The sequence below is a fragment of the Glossina fuscipes genome, unplaced genomic scaffold (assembly GCF_014805625.2).
Source record: "Glossina fuscipes isolate IAEA_lab_2018 unplaced genomic scaffold, Yale_Gfus_2 112, whole genome shotgun sequence".
In the NCBI taxonomy this organism is placed as follows: domain Eukaryota; kingdom Metazoa; phylum Arthropoda; class Insecta; order Diptera; family Glossinidae; genus Glossina; species Glossina fuscipes.
Window position 1 is genome coordinate 6,420,169 of NW_023998455.1, and position 17,620 is coordinate 6,437,788.

The 17,620-nt window shown below is 34.8% G+C and overlaps 1 protein-coding gene across 1 annotated transcript in view; it reads right to left on the bottom strand.

Annotated features, from left to right (window-relative positions):
• Window positions 1–17,620, bottom strand: part of LOC119639262 (cardioacceleratory peptide receptor) — a 57,291-nt gene that overhangs the window by 26,063 nt on the left and 13,608 nt on the right. The gene's annotated exons all lie outside the window — the stretch shown is intronic.

A 17,620-nucleotide genomic window follows, 5' to 3' on the forward strand; every position in this document is an offset into this window, starting at 1 on the left:
TGGGTCCTCTTAACCTGTGAAGGAATGCTTGTGTCCAGTTTCAGCTACGTTTATTCGACAAAGAAAAAGGATTGAAATGATCCGTTTTACCAGAAGTAGATTTATGTCGGCATCTTGACCTAGAGACCAAGACCAGGTATAGAAAAACTGATTCAAAAGTTTCGTCATACAAATGAAACCTTGCAAAAAATTTTTAAATTTTACTCATTGCCGTATAATCACTTTTTTCAATATCTCAAATTAAAGAGGGTCCAAAGTGACGCACTCGTAAGCTCTGGTGTTAATATTAATATTTAATTAAATCTATTTTTATGCTTATTTTGAAAATTTTTTCCGTAATTAATAGAAATTTTCGTTTGCTCTATAATAACCCTAAGATAAGTTTCCCACTTTTATTATATATTGGAAAAAAAGAAAAAAAAAAGAAAAAAAAATTAAGAAGGATAATAAACTGCTTTGAGAATTTAGTAAGCATGAGGTAAGTTAAGTTAAAATGTATGTTATCTCGTCTTCTTAGGTAGCATTAACACAGCCTCTGAAGCGTTAAAGTGAAAAGAATTTATCCGTGTGCAAGTGTTTACATTGATCCCTTGCCCTATTGTGCGAGCATGTAGAAGAGATGAAGAATAGAGAAGCAAAGAAAAACCTTTTCGTAAGTAAATTGATAAAAAAATAAAATAAAATTAATGAAGTAATTAATTTGTAATCCTTGAAACAAAGTTTTTGTTGTTTTTAACGGGCTCCATCCAATAAAACATTTTATGCTTAGACTATGTGAGAAAGATTTTCCTATTATGGCGAGAACATTAGGCAGCTAGCGCATAAGGTATAATAATCTTGCCAGAAATATTCAGCTGATATATATATATATATATAGCAGACAGATTGTAAGGGTTGTGTGTTCATTTTGAAAGGATCAATTACTTACTTGTTCCAATTAGATTAGATTAAGGTTAAGCCACATAGACTTGATTTGATCGAAAATATGAGAAGAATTTTTTATTTTCCTTAAGGTTTACTCTTTAATGTTTATTTCATCTTTTTGGAAAATAATCTTCTTTAAGCATTACACACTTTTAGGTTAGGCCAACTTTAGAGGTCCTGGGCAATCTCCATTTTGTGTTGGCATTAACCCTGGTCTGATGGTATATACTGTCAATCTCAATCTTGGTGCTTGGCGAAATAGGATTGAACAGAAAGCGCAGAGAGGTTTGTCTCAACGATTTCGTTGATATATCGAAAATTCGCTTGAAATTCATTTCTATAGCGAATGTTTTTAGGAGAAAAATCGTCTATGGTGAAATCAATTTTTTGTTTTTTTTTATATCTTCTCTTATGCTAACAAGTCGTTGAGCGAGCTGTATGACAATGTCTTGCCGGCTTGTTCGTACCCTAAGCAGCTGAATACGCTGTTAAGGCATAAAATCATTACGAAGTGTTTTTTCCCATTCACTTTCTCTATCTCTATTTCATGCAAGTCCTCAAAGTGCGCTTTGCTTCTTCGCTTTAGACGACTTTAAGCAATCTGCCAATTGTACCATGCTGCCAGGATTTCCAGTATACACATAGTTAGTTAGCATATAAAATAAAGGACAAGAAATTCGAAAATTCTCGTTGCCTTGTGATCAGATTAAATGCTGTTTTTGGTATGAAGTACATGGCAAGTGGCATTGTTTGTGATATTTCTCAAATATATACACATACGCATATACACATATGTGTGTTTGTATTATGCAATATACATTTATATATTTATTCATAGGATGTACATTCATAATCTTGGCTATAAAATAATCGTGATCCTCCTTATAGGTCTTGTAATGTTTATGTGCAGGATGCAGATCTATTTTCGCTGCCATAATAGAAGAGGGTAAAAATCTTTACAATATAGCTTTATACCATAGTAGCGCCTAATTTCTTGTCTAGCTATTTTAATTCTTTTTCGTTTGTTCAGAGAAATATTTCATCAACGTTTCCGTTCCTTTTTAGATTCCTTAACTAGTCGTTCTTGCCTGTGACAGATGAACAGATGAAATTTAAAATTCGAACACGCTATGGACTTTTCGACGCATTTTGGATATCGAACATACAGCTTGCGCAGCATATAAAGAATCACATTTGAATCCGGTAGCATCAGGTGAGCTAAGTATATAACTTTCTTTAGCTATAGTAAAGCAATTTGATTTGCTTGCAAATACATTCAATGTCATCTACAAATATTTCAACGAACTTTTCTTATACAGTCAAATGAAGTCGTTATGTATTTTTGTATGAGGCATCGCCTTTAGTTTATTTCACGAAATTGTAGGCAAATAAATGTCTTTAATGTGAAAAGGAGAACAAACAATGTCCTTAAAAGCTTAGTAGGCCATAAAGGAATTGTCTAATTTTTATGTTCTTCTTCTTCTTCTTCTTCTTCTTTTATGTTAATTATTCTTAGGCTCTAAAGAAATAACCTTGAAAATGATTTTAGCCGAAATTACGGTTATTAGGAATCCATTTACACTAATTATATGATGAATTGTGGATACACATAAATGAACGAAGCAAGCGAAGAAAGAAAGGTTTATGCAAGCAAATTAATGAAAGAATAATATAATTAATAAAGCAATTAATTTATAACCCATGAGACCCTTTTTTATTTACTCTTTCAAGGACTCCTTCATATACAATAATTTATGCATAAAACAAACATAAAAAATTTATTTATCACATTGAGTATCTTGGACGGTCGTACGCGCAAAATTAATGTGCACATTATATAAAAGGAATCTTCGTTTTGGAGTGGAGCATAGGTTATGAGCAAAAGAGTTGACCATCTTGGTTTTTTTTTTTCAACAGAGTAGAAGATATCGGAGTATAAGTACAGGCAACAACCTAAAATCACTTAAATTAAAATAAAGCAAACACGTTGTAATTGGTCAAGGCCAACCGTTATATGCCTTACTTCACTTCGATTATCAGAATCCTTCATATATTTTCCTAATAAAATATCAACCTTTACCCCCTGCATTCATGTCAAGGCATACTTGTGATGGGAGCCATTTAATCGGACAGACTCCGATAACTTGGAAGGCCGTAGTCAAAATGTAGTAAAATTAATTTTCTTGTCAAAGATATGATTATTCTTCACTTATTTTCTCTCTTGCCGTAAGAAGCTATGCTTTTCTATTGAAAATTTTTATGCGATTCGATTATTTTTGCGACCACTCCCCATAAAAGGTCGAACGCTGAAAAAAGTCATCATTTTTTGATTACACCTCAATAAAGAAAGGGTTAAAATAGTGTCTTGATATGCAAAAAAAAAAAAAATGGGGAAGATTTGAATATGTTGGACCCAGATAAGTGTTCCTGCAAAAGATGAGCCTTCTAATATGGCAACATGGTTCGACCTCCAGTATTTCACAGTGTAAAAATTAGTCCAATGAAAATAAGTTCTCATGATGATGATGATGATGATGATGGAGAATGGCATCAGGCGAAGTGAAGAACGTGAAGAACTTCCGACTACCGACTTCTCACGACTTGAATTCTATTCAGGGAGAGTTTTGATGTAACAAATACCATTTTGTTTTCAAGGTCAGCAATTTCCATCCACGAAAAGCAAGACAGTGAGAGAGAGAAAAAAAGGGAAGAGGAAAATAGGGATGAAAAGACAGAAAGAGGTGGAAAGAGCGAAAGAAGGAGCGAAGAAAACATGGGTGCGTGGGAGAGAAAGGGGGGGGGGGGGAAGAGGAGTCAAAGAACAGTAGAGGGAGACAAAAGGAAATTCTTTTACTTTCTCGATTTGTGTGCAAATCCTTGTACCTTCTCATTAACGGGCAGCGAAGAGGCCTTTCATACATTTCAGGTCATTTTTTTACGAAGCTGGTAACCACCGAAAAAGATTTTGAAATTTGAATTGACAAGAGTTGTAGGGTGCCTTTCAAGTTTAGCAAAATATTCAACACATTTATGAAAGGCAGCTAATGTACGCATCCATGCAGTTAGACGAATATGTCAACCCTAAGGTTATGCAACTGATACTCTTGCTCGTATATTAAAGATTGGACTCAGGAATGAGTATTTTACGTCGCAGCATAATAAAAACTTACCAGTCAAGTTCTTTTCATTTTTTCAAAAGGACCGTTACGTCGTTACGGCGTAATGCGATAAGTGTCAGTCAATGAAAAAATTCTTTCATATCTTCTCCGGAAGTTCAGTGTAAAGAAGATCTGATTGACTAACCGGTATTATAGGTTAGCAATTACCCAAGTGCTGTACAAATTCCATACATTAACATGAGGCAAAGTGTCTTGGTATTCCTTTCAAACCTTTCTCGGCTTGACTGAGAGCAGAGAAACTTTCACGAGAAGGTAATTGTTTCAAACGATCTGAAGACAGGAAAATATTTACATCAACGTTTAGCTGATTGGAAAAGAAGAACATTATATTCAGACTAGATACGTGTACGTCTGTTTATGCTCATTTTCGTGTTTATTAGTTAATGAAAAACGACAACTGTGTGCGAAGAATTATTTTTATTTTTTTAATCGTTACAGAGTCTTGAGATTGTAAGATCGAGTTACATTACATTTTCCTTCCATTATATAAACTTGCGATAATATTGTTATTGCTGCCATTATTATTGACACAGATGGCTGGATGGATGGTCGATCCAAAATTATGAAACCAAACGCGATGTACAATTTGGAGGTGGGTCATGGAAAGGGCAAACATTACCAGGATCCAAAACTACCAAACGACTATATGATCATACGATCACACACACGTTCAAAGGACACAAAGTTCGATTCCTATAGCTTCAAGGGACATTTATATTTCTTATTTCTTATATCTCCAATTTTATTATTCATTAAGCTTTCTCTTCAGCTAATATATTTTCTTCTCGGCACTTGCAATAGAAATGTTCATACATTAAATAGTCGTTTCTCGTTTCGCTTAAGCATTGTGATAAGAGAACTTGAACTAATTGCGAGCCTCAGTACTTAAACTGAGGCTAGGAATGGATCGAACAATTTGCTCTTAATATTTCATATTTACTTCATCGCATTAGGACTGATATGCCATAAGTACGTATTAGCGGACGCTGTGAAGTTTATTGCTATCGCTGAGATTGAGCAGACGTGCGAAACCGCAATTGCAAATAAAGGATAAAAAGTGCTTGAGAAACGGCAATGTTTCATAGAATACGATGAACCAACTGTATAGTTTGCTGCCTGACTTTTACAAACATAACTAAAACCAATAGAGATACGAACAGGCAAACATGCAATTTAAACGGAACTGTGTAATGCAGTAAATTTGTTTCTCGATTACTTAAAAAGTTATCTCTGAGGGTGAGGAAGAAAGTTTTCTAAATGAGAATTTTTTTTTTTTTTTTTTTTGCTTTATACACACATATGTGTATGTGTAGGTTTGTGTGTTCGTATGTGTGTGTGTGTGTGTGTGTGTGTGTGTGTGTAATGTGCTTTAAGCATTTTTTTATTTTTCTCTCATTCGTTTTATAAAGAAAAACAAAAATGTCGTCAATTAAAAAGTTTAGCTTTTAATCAAAGTCTCTTCAAAAAGACAAAAAATGTAAAGTGCAAGCACAAGTGCTAAGCCAAGCATATGTACATATAAGCAAGCGTACATTTTTGGGGAAAAAAGTAACGTCTTATATAATTAAGAATTTCTCATAAGAATTTAAATGAAAAGGAATCACACGTTCTGTCATTCATCCTTCATTGACTTGTAGACGCATTATTTCATTCTTCGCTGAATCCGCCTATCGTTATTGTGACATCGCTTCAGTTGTACAATATTTTCAATATTATCATTATTATTATTATTTTATTTTTTATATATACATTTCTCAACAATAAATGATGAATTGAACCGAGCTATTCTCTTAAATAACTTAATGGTTTATATCAAGAAGGGATTGCTTGTCGTCTTTAAAAATCCACACAACACTCCTCGACGACGACCAGCAATTCACATTAAGCCAATTTAACCGCCATCAATATTATTCAATCAATATTCAGAATTAATGCATTCGTAGCCGACAGAATACGACATCAACAGAATTTTAAAACTTTTCTTTCGGTTGACTTGCGATTCCAGGGAATCGTACTAATTGTATCAAAGTATGCATCATTAATCAATCAATCAATATAATGCCATGACAGTGTATGCCTTGATAAGCTGCTCATATAATGCAAGCTCAGCGAACGTAATCATCATTTCACCGCAATAAGGAAAATGTGTTTTCGACACTACAATGGAACGCAAAGTTTCTTTATTGAAATTCTGAAATTTGAGTCAATAGATAGCACAAGATTTCCTATTTTTACATATTTAAGGATAGGAGGAGGGGATGAGTGTTTGATTCGATTCTGTGCATAAACTAATTTAACAGATGACTTCTTATCTTTATCGGTAAGAGGGGGAAAGCATCCTCGATGCGAAATTATCGACTGATGTAATACACTGAGGTAACGGATTTTTACCAGAAGTGGAGAATGTATGTGTTGCTCCGTTTTATTTTAAGCAAACTTTCGTAAGTTCTTTAAGTTTCCTTTAAGTATGCCTAACGTAGCTAAAAGTTGATGCTCCCCACACGACGTCTCCAACAAAACACTTGATGACTTAGTTTAGCTCCTAAGTGTTCGATTCCACATATCGTCGATTGGAATAAAAAAAAATTATATAACACATTTCAGAAGAATAGAAAACTATGTAAATTTCAAATTGAAAAAATCCCGTTACTGCTGTTGTTACTAAGATGGTTGAAACTGAGTCGAATGCATTTAAATATTTTGCATATTTTTTTTTGCACAACGGTGTCCTTTATGAAATCATTTGCCTTGGACCTGCAAACCTAGAAACCTTAAAATGTTTTGAACGCGGACGATTGTTCGGTATAAACCCAAAAATAAATGTCTGACAACTTTTCCTTTGGTTATGCAACTTTCCCTTTGGTTTTTCTAAACACTCCGTCTTTCTCTTTGCTTACCATTACATTGATTGATTTGCATTGATTGACGGCTACTTCCACAGCATACCGAAATAAACGCTCAACATAGTAAATTGTTGCCACTTGACATCAAAACGGAGCTGAATGGCAAATTGCTCTAGAAAGTCACTTATCTGCGCACACTGCACTGCAGTGGAAGGGATAAAAAGGAATAACGATTTTTCTCCACAAGTAAGAGTTTTCTTCAATTACCCGAAAGACACTGTAAGGTAAGTAACCCTTTCTTACCAAACATTCATTTTGTTTCATTGAGTAACAAAATTATGTTAGTTTAACAGTTGATTATGAGGTATTCAACCTTTTTGCTACACCTCTGATTGATTGGCGTGGATTTTGCTCCGATATTGCCGTCAAGTCCACCAAAAAAAACCAATTTTTAATTTCCCGATCAATTGTCAGTCCTTCACCGCATACACTGCTGAATGCTGAATGTAGCGTGCAACACATAAAACAGTTCACAAAATACTAAGTGAACTCTCATCTATATAGTGACAAAACAAAAACCTTTTTGTTTCGGTGACTCATAGTGGGTAAATACGAACAATAGATTCTACCTCCCTGCACCGGAAGTTATTGATGACTCGACTTACTATATTCTTGATCGGGATAAAATGCTCAATCCACTAAGCCATGTCTGTCGGTGCGTTTGGCAGTGTAATTACAATTACTGATGAACCGGATTCTTCTTCTTCTTTCAAAGGTTATTCTCTGAATTTCTTTCTATATGTCTCAATTTAAATTAGTAGAGTCACCCCACGGAAAATGTAAATCGAGTTGATTATTATGTACTATCATGCTTAACATGCTCTCATACAAGTCGACAATTGACTTTTTATGCGTATTGCTTAAAAAATTAATCCACGAGCGTGCGCTTAGTATAGTTTGGGCGGTCAGATATGTATTCATGTAATGATTACAGAAATCGTGAGATCCGCCGACGATTTTCCAGTCATCAGGATTCGAACGTATTATTCCAGGCGTCGATAATAAACTTTTATTTTTTTTATCAGGCCGTGAATGCTTTTCCATGCAAGGTAATCCGAAAACGTGTACAAACTCGCTATTCAGAGATTCCTTCCCTATCCCCGGATAAGTAAGGAAAGTATATTTATAGCGGTTCCATAATTATTTTCCGTATCAGTACCTGCTTATTCTCGGTTTATATTCTTGATCGGTGTCAAATCCTGTTGCTCATATGTCTGTCTGCCTATGTTTCTGTACTTGGTGAACACTTTCCCAGTTCTAACTTTATTGCTCTTTGCTAATAAACTACAACCGATATATCGACAAAAATTTCTGCGTACATTTTACGGGTAATCCGACAGGGCTCACCTAAGGTAAAAAGTATCGTTACGTTTTTTTTTTTTTTGGATTCTTTTCATGTGCTTGTTCCTGTTTATATACTTGGAATGAAGAGGAAAAGGAACAAGAAGAACGAGTACTAGTTAACCATTAACCGGCGACGCGAAAATAGCTATTGCAGGAAAATTTCATTATGAGCAAATGTTTCAGTTTAAGTCTTTCTTCGATTCATCTGCAGAGCAACGATAGCTTACTCGCAATCAAAATTTTTTTTTGGTTTTTTAATCCTTTTGAAAATTTATGTCTTAGTATTTGCGGCCTTGAAAAGTCAAATAAAAAGGCGGACTGGGACCTGATCTGATCTAATGCCCAAGAATGCAATAACGAATTGAAAGTGTCCTGGACATCATAGCAAGTCGAAAGTTAAAATTAGTACTCGTTGGGGCATTTAGTGGCGGATCTAAAAATACATAAAAACTCGCTTTAAGGCCATAGAGTTTATTAAGTGAAAACATATCCTTCCAAAACTCTTTGCCCCGAAGTAATTGATAACAACATCATCTGCAAGTAATTAAGAAAACTTTTAGTGGCTGATTACCACACTCTCGACACAATCACAGCAGTGACATAACAGCAATAGTGACTAACAACTGCATTAAATGATATGCAAGTACGTAAAAGCTTGCGAAGCTTTAATGGTTGACGCAATAAAAAAAAACATTACATTTAATGTTAAGGGCAATTGAATGCCTTTAAGTTTCAATTTAAGTTTTTGTCGTTTTTATATGCACTGCCGACGACGAGTGGTGTGTCGTAATGTTTGCAACGCGCGAAGGCAAGCTTCAGAGACCCTATAAAGTAAATACGTATATTCTTAATAATGTCTGTCCGTGTGAGTGTGCGTCTGTGTGGTGCGTATTCTTGGTATTGCCGTAGTCAAAAAAGCGAAGATGTGAAGTTCAAATTTGGTAGAAACATTAAAAGTTTTTGTACGCAGGTTGGTTGGGTCGATTGAAAATGGGCCAAATTGGTCACAGCTCACCCACAGCAAAGGGTAAACTGAGCCCAACTCCTTTTTTTTAGGTAAAAATTTGTGGATTTTTGCTCATTATTTGCAAACAATCATGAAAGATAGAAGTCTAAAACTTTCAGCATTTAGTTGACGGAAACTGTACCGTATTAATGTGCAAAAATGGAAAGAATCGGACAAGTGCCCAAAAAGTTACGTAAGGTAAGTGCAGAAGATAGAGTGTTTAAAATTATTTTGTACATCCCTGAAATGAAGATATATTATCTGCCTAAAAATGTGTGTTCATTTCAAACGAATGAAGATGTCGACCACGACTTGGTCGAATAATTTTTTCTCAGCAATACCATCGATATGGGTATCAAATGAAAGGACTTGGAGAGTAGAATACGGGAGGCCAAGTGCGTTAGTTCCATGTTAAACACCGCGTTTGTCACGACGTGATGGATTAATTTTTCCATCGTAATACCGCAGATGTCGGTTTCAGAAGAAAGGGCTTGGACAGTAGAATGCGACAATTCTAAGTTAATTATGATGGGTGTTTAGTACATAAAAGTTTAGAATTTATATACTTTGTGGGGTTTCGGGGAAGCTTGTTATTGCGCGTTATTAAGGCATTGAAAAAGAAAACTTAATTCTGATACATTATGATATTGGGTAGGCGTGGTCGATACCTTTCACTTTTGTTTGTGTACTGCAGCATCGCCCACTGATACGTTTAAATTTTTGTGTTTGTTTATAAGTATTGAGCAATAAAACAATTTTTTATTCCTTTTGAAAAACAGACGTACTCTCCTTTGATGTGGTCCTGTGGGTGTCTCCTTCGACCGATCAAGCCCATTTTCAATATTAACTTGTATACAAGAACTTCCAATGTTTCTGCCCAATTCTTGCGCCTATAGCTTCATTTTCCCAGCTAGGCGAATGTTTACAACGGGCATTACATATACGGACAGACAGACATTCCTAAATCGAATCAGAATTTGACGCTGATCAAGAATACTGATAAAGATTTCGCAAAGTGATTATAGTCCTCCTCTTTCGATGATGGGCTAAGCTGGAGCAATGTAAATGGCGGTCTCTAGGTATTCAAAACAGTATAATTTTATCTTGATTTTGTTTGTTTTCTCACAAGATATCCGCATTCCCGATTGTACGATCGTGGTAGGTACAGTTGCGACTACAGATAAGCCCTTCTTTGGCAATCTGAATAAATTCTATTGAAGATTACGTGATTGGAAGAGCAAAAGCGGTTTCCTCTTGACTTCGTTTACCTTACTGAACAACAAAGTATCCACAAGGTGAAGAAGAAGAACTTGCAAATAAAAATCTGAATCAAGTCAGACCTAATATCTACCGATTAGGCATACACACCCACTACGCTTTGGCCGCTATCTCATACGATTAGGAAACATTCCTTAGCTGATTGGCGAACAGAAAAAAACGGAAAAGTAGACCCCGCTTATAAATGAGCTGAGTTAAATAACCACTTCCAAGTAACTACAACTTCTTATCGACAATGCTGCCGAAGACAAAATATAAAATCCCACGGACATCTTGCATCGAAATTATTCAATTCAAATTAAAGTAAAAAAAAAGAAGGAAGGGAAGCGACTTGTCATCGGCGGACGCTCGCATAAATGCAATCTCAAATGAAATCTAAAGGGTTTCTGCCAGTGGCACTTGATGTCATTTTCATTGAGGGTTACGTGTTAAATAGCCTACATCTACCAGCGTATAGGTCTCCACGCTTATTGTACTGCACCAGAATACATCATTAATCTCATTGCGGCAATAGTTTGCCGCAAGTTGCGTGAATTTTTTTTTTCTTTTGTGTCCCTCAAAATTTTTTCATCCTCCCTACTTCATGTTCATTTGTCGAGCCTTCATGCATGCGTGTATACGTGTGCCAGGGGATATTTAAAAAAACCCCACTTTTTATAAGAGCGAGAAGAAAAGCATTTTGTGAATAATTTGATTTATTGCCGTCAATTTAGAAAGAGTCGCAAGAAATAAATTTTGTTGAGCAAAGTGGTTTTTATTATCGATTCAAAATTAATTATGGGCTCAATTAAGGGGAATACACAAGAAACGATATACTCGTGCGTTGAAAAGCAACCGAAACGTCAAACGTTGATATGATGATGTGACTGCGTAGCGTAATATCTTTGCGTATGAGTGCATGCGTGCTTATTAAACTGATATTTGCCTTAAATTGAGTTAAACAGTTGTTTCAGATATTTTGTTTATATCCTTTTATTTATTTATTTATTTATCTCATTTGTGTTCGTTTATACTTTTTGCAACACGTTTGATGAAATATTTGCGTGTCAGTCTGTCGTATCATAAAAACACTTGAGTTTTCGTTTCTTGCAAATTCCGCAATTATTCCATTTTTTCACACAAATTTATATATATATATATATATATGTATATATATATAAAAGCCAAATTTAAACGTTTAGTAAGCATTTTTATTGTTTTTCATTCTTTGTAGATATGCGACAGCAAGTGACAGCTGTCAATGCATACGAAAAATTTTATGCGATATTAAATTTTATTGATAAAAACAAAATTAATGTCGAACCCTCAATACCTTTCAAATATAGTTGAGTGTAATTTAAAATTTTATATCCATTATTGGATGATGAAAATATGTCATGCTACGGTAAGAAAGTATCACAAGAATCGCCAGCTTTTTGCACCCTACACCAATCATGATATCAGGTATATTAAGTGTGTGTGAATGTGTTTAAGTTTTAACAGGCCTTGAGATAGACTCAATTTTTATTACATCCTCTGCCGAATTGATTCAAATTAATATGTCCGTCCATCCGTCCGTCCGTGTATTCGTTCGTTCATCTGCTGTTGAAGCTACAAGTCGTAAGTTTTAAAACATCATGACGAAAATTCGATATACGATTCGACGTTTTCGGGCCCGCTTCCTAAAGAGCACTTTATTTTGAAAAAATTCGTTGAATGAAAAAAATTACAAATCTTTAAAATCGTTCAGTAACAGTATAAAGAGTGGATAGACCGAGTGGACCGATTTTTTCAATTCTTCTTCATCTATGAAAACTAAGTGTTTATATGAAGAAAAGGCTTGACATTGAAAATTAGATATAAAAATTAACAAGACCGAATTTGGATCATGAAGGTCAATTTTCAGAACCGCAGTCTAGCTTTCCTATGACTGCTAGGCTTTGTATGTTAACAAAAAATTGGTAGTACTTTCCGACATTTCGACCCATATTTTTGTGCCGCTCCGGTGTAAGATGTCCTGTACAAAGCATGCCTTAAATGCCAATAAAATACGAGATTTGCCGGTATCATAAACGGTCTCGTCTAACGTCTGATAACGTTATTTACCTGTATTAGCGAAGGAACGAATTTTCTAAGCATACTTCGTTTTTGCAAGGCCGAGACCATGTTCTGAGAGCATAATAATAATATGGCGGGCAATGACTTTAAAGAAATAAATGTTGCTTTAATGACACTTTGGGCGAATATTTCTTGTTATCGGGGCCTTAGACTCTAGGACACCCATTATACTGAAAGCTGTCTCGATCCATTTACCTTTGGATTGCAGTTCGTCAATTCAAAGAGCACCGTTAAAAATTATTGTAGAGATATTCGAAGTTTTGATCTAAATTTTATAGAAAGCCTTCTTCTTCTCTTCGCTTTTTTATTAAGACACTTTCATTCAAATCGATTCAAGTATATTTCCAATAAATTGCCAAAATGCCAGTCATAAACAAACCCCTCTATGGATACATATGACATAAAACATTTTTTCGCATATCGTGTCATGTGCTAGTGGATCTCTGCTTTGCAAAGCAATCATATATGAAAAAATTTGTTTTTCTTTTCCCTCTTTCGGACTTGAATTAACCGCATGGCCATAAATTCGATTTAATTTGAGTATAACTTCTGTGCAATTTATTTTCCGCGTTATTAAAATTCGAATTAAAATGACTTTACTTCTCTGGGTAAATAATAGCGGTCTTATTAATGCAAATTAAAGACATATAAAAATTTTACATGCGGCGGTATTCGCGAAATTCAGAGGAAAAATCTATAAAAATAGGAGAAAAGAGAAGCAAAAAATTCTCCATTAAATCCCATAAACAAAACGCAGAAGACTTCTTTTTTTCAATTTTTCGCGGAATTTTTTTTTGTTTTGTTTTTACATAACTAGACAATGCGCGTGGAAGAGAAATTATAGTTGAACATAAAGGGCTTACAATTTAACGATGAGTTACGACGAAAACACACAATTTTCAAATTTTTTTATTAACAAAATTCGCTTTGAAAAGAACGTAGCATTAATTCTGTGAAAATAATAACATAGCAAGAAAGAATCTTTGAATGAAAAACTTGATAAAAATAAATAGAAAATGTATTCCTAGCAGAAAGCATCTTCATTATAGAAGAGCCTTAGGCGCTTACCGCGAACCAGCAATCAGAGTTAACTAGAGCAAGTGAAAACATTATAGCCGGACAAGACCGGCCATTAAATCACTTACTCCTCATCCACTTCGGCTAATACAATTCTTCATTTATAAAAAACCCAAAAATGATTTCCATCTACACTAGTAAGGGCAAAAGTTTAGGTGGTACCTCTTATCTGACAGAGGTCTGACGGAGCAAAATTACTCTTCTTGTCGTAGACCCTTGTGTTACTATCCGCCTGTTCTCGTTCAAAATATTATATAAAAGGCTTCAGCCCTACATAAATGTTTATTTCTCCTGAGAATCTCCTCAGAATACGGATTCAAGTAGACCTACATGATTCAAGCTTGCTATATATGATTTTTGTATGAAGCAGTTATTAGGAAACAATTCTGACCAGGAAATATTAAAGATTAGAAACCTGTACCATATCTAGACTTAATTTTGGCAGGAACGGTTACTTTCACATCAGTTTAACAAACGGAGCTCAGCGATTTTTGTCGAAAAACTTTTGTGAATTGGAATTGGAGAAAACCAACTTGTAAAATGAAGACGAAAATACTTGACAGAGATGCTTGAAATGATTCTGAATCGATCAACATAATAAAATGTTGTTCCGCATATTCGCACAAACTTCTATATAAAAGTCCGGCACAGACACAGTTGCATCTTCCAGATAATGTGATCATAGAAAAGAATGAACGGATGAAGAGGGACAAAATAACGTAGGAAACGTAGTTTCTACAGGTCAGTTGCTCCAGAAGAGAGCCTAGCAATGAGGCTGGCAGCTCCGGGGTCGAATAATGCCTTTTGTTGGATCGCATTCGGAATCAAGTATTATCGCTATTATTATAACTTATTTAGGCCGCAAAGAAGTAAACTATAAGATGAACGCTAACAAAAGGTAGACCAGAGGCTTTAATAAAGTTAAATATTTTATTGATATTATGTTCTTTACATACTTTCAAGATGTCCATCGGTCTAGAAGCTCCGAAAACGGGTCTTGCTTTTGGCATCCACAAAATATATTTTTAATGGCAAGATTTTGCCCACAATTGCATATTGAAAGAGCAGACTTCTTAAGGATCCATTGCTGTTTTGCAATGGCACGAGGAAAGCGGATGATTGCAAAGGTTTCGCGTCCTTGGCGGGATGTAATGATGGAACGGAATTAATTTTAAATTGGCAATATTTTTTTCTAATTTATTTTTCAAGGTCAAACTTTTTTTGCATTGCGCCGTCCACAGTTAAAGATGCCAAAATCAGAGAAATCAACTAAATACTTAGAGAGTCTACACCGTTCTGTAGCTGACTTTTAAACAGTTTGGATCACCCTCAGCACCTCTGAGGATGTTTTAATTTATGGCAATGAAGTTCTTGAGGACATAACCAGTTCTTGGACAATAATAAAAAAAAAGAAGAAAAAGACGAAAATATGGTAATAAACAAATTATTATTTTTAAATTTCTTCAAGCACTTAATATGAAATAATTTATATCTATTACGACTGAGTAGTTGGGAAGAACGATTGGGATTTTGGAAAACAAAACAATTTGGGATAAATATAAATAGATTGGACAAAGGTAAAGTAATGCATATTTTAGTAAATAAAACCTCGACGACAAGTTTTGATTTGCGCACCTGTCAACACCTTTAGCTATTTGCTGCCATTTTGTACTTGAGCTAATGAAACACAATAGCAACGCATAGCATCATCATATTTAAAATTCATTGCCTTGGGAGTAACATAAATATAAATAGAAAATATTCTTTCTTCTTTCCTTCTTTGTTCTACTGACGTCCGACGTTAATCAATGTAGTTGAAGTTAAAATTTACCTCAGATCTTTGTCTCCTTTTTACGTCATTTGATTTCAAATCAATCTCAGAATGAAATTGAAAAGCAAATATTATTGTCCTGGTGTATATTTTTATCTTAAGGAAAACGCAGCTAGACCAAGTTTAAGAGGTTAATTGCGTTTAGGACAATTCGGAGAAGTTGCTGTCTTGAGATTCTTTGTAATAAAAATGTACTTTCTTGCGGATTGGATTATTCTTGGCGGATTGTTCTTAAACCAAAGTCGTAACTGAAGAGAAAGATTAAAATATGGTTCAAGAGATTCCATAGAAATCGAACATAATGCACACCATGCAGAAGTTTATGATGCTTTTTTTATATATATATATTTTTTTTTTTTTGAAGTTTGCATAAATTGAAAGGCAATGGAAAGGGAACCGAAAAGCCAAGCAAAAATCATCTCACTTTTTGATCAAAACAATATCTAAAGCAACGAAGATCGTTACTTGGATTATATCTTGCAAGCCCAATGAACTTCATCTTTTCTATAACGAGTCCATCGTCGATAAGAAAAATTGGCAGGCACTTGCACTATTTTTTCATTCGAAAATAGTCAATGTAAACTAAATTGCTCTGGGATTTGGTGGGATTACAAAGTCTTCATATACTGATGAAACTGAGAGAAATATTCTTACAATACAGCCTGACTGTGGAGAGTTCTATACGATGTAAGTAATTTTTGCGAAATCTTCGAAGGGCGATGTGTGGAATAAGTCAAAAATATTGATATACATAGGGACTCTTTTTTCTTTTTTTTTTTTGCCTTTTTAATATAACCAATCTCTCAGAGTTTGTGCCCTACTATAGGTAGATGATGACCGCAGCTTAGGGATGTGTGTTCAAGCGATGAGTGCTGTCTATGCGTTTAGCGATTGAAAGCTCACTATAGCTACAGCCTACGAAATGTCTGCCGGGATTTGAGAATTAAAGTCGCGAAAACTAATTTGGAATTTGTTGTCCTTACCTACTCGACTACTTAGGCGGATAAAGGGAGTTTAAGACAAAAAAATCATTTCTATTTCGCTTTACTTTGCCGAAATTGTTTTCTTGTCAACCTATTAGTTAATTGCATTCTTATTTCTGTTATTTCTATTATTTCTATTATTTGTCCATTTCCTCTGAATTTGACTTAATTTTATCAATAAGTTGTCGTTTAACACCACTTTGTTGAAATGTAATTTCTCTTCCGTCGGTATTTTCAAATTGTTTTTGAAAAACTTGGCAGACTATGCGTTGTATAAACACAGGCAAACTCTACGTGTATGTATTTGTGTGTGTGTGTGTGTGTGTGTGGAAATTTTAGAGATTTGTTAGAGAAAACAATCGCATAAATTGCGAAAATAAAGTGGAAGAGAAGGCATAATATAAGGCGAAGAAAAAGAATAATGTTATGAAAGAGCCACTAATCTCAGTTTATTCGACAATTTGTTTACTAACAAATTAAATAAATTTACCCGTACAGAGGCACACACATGACTTGGGCAAAATCCTTTAATGCATTCATCTACACACACACACACATATATATATATATACATACACACATGATCTGCATGTGTGCGGTGTGAAAATGAATCCAAGGAGTGCGTAAGAGTGCGAGCAAATGAATTCCGAATGCGATTCCCGCAAGAATGAACTCAAGCTTTCAATATAAAAGCGAGTAATTCGTTAAATTGTTATTGAAGCTGAAATGGTTTATTAAATGGAATATTTTACAGTTCATTTGTGGCGCTCGTCATAGTGCAGTGGCAGCAAAGTGAAAAGTGAAAAGTATATGCTGTTGACACTGTGCGTGTGCGTGTGCGTGAATTTGATGTCGGCATCAAAATGCTTAGTTATGCTTAAACGCATTCTCAAGTAAGCGTTTCAGTCACGCCAAGTGATGATTGCTGCTTTTCCTTATAACGTCAATTATTATTGCTTCAACGCAAAGATATAAAATGATAATAAAGTGTTTTGCTG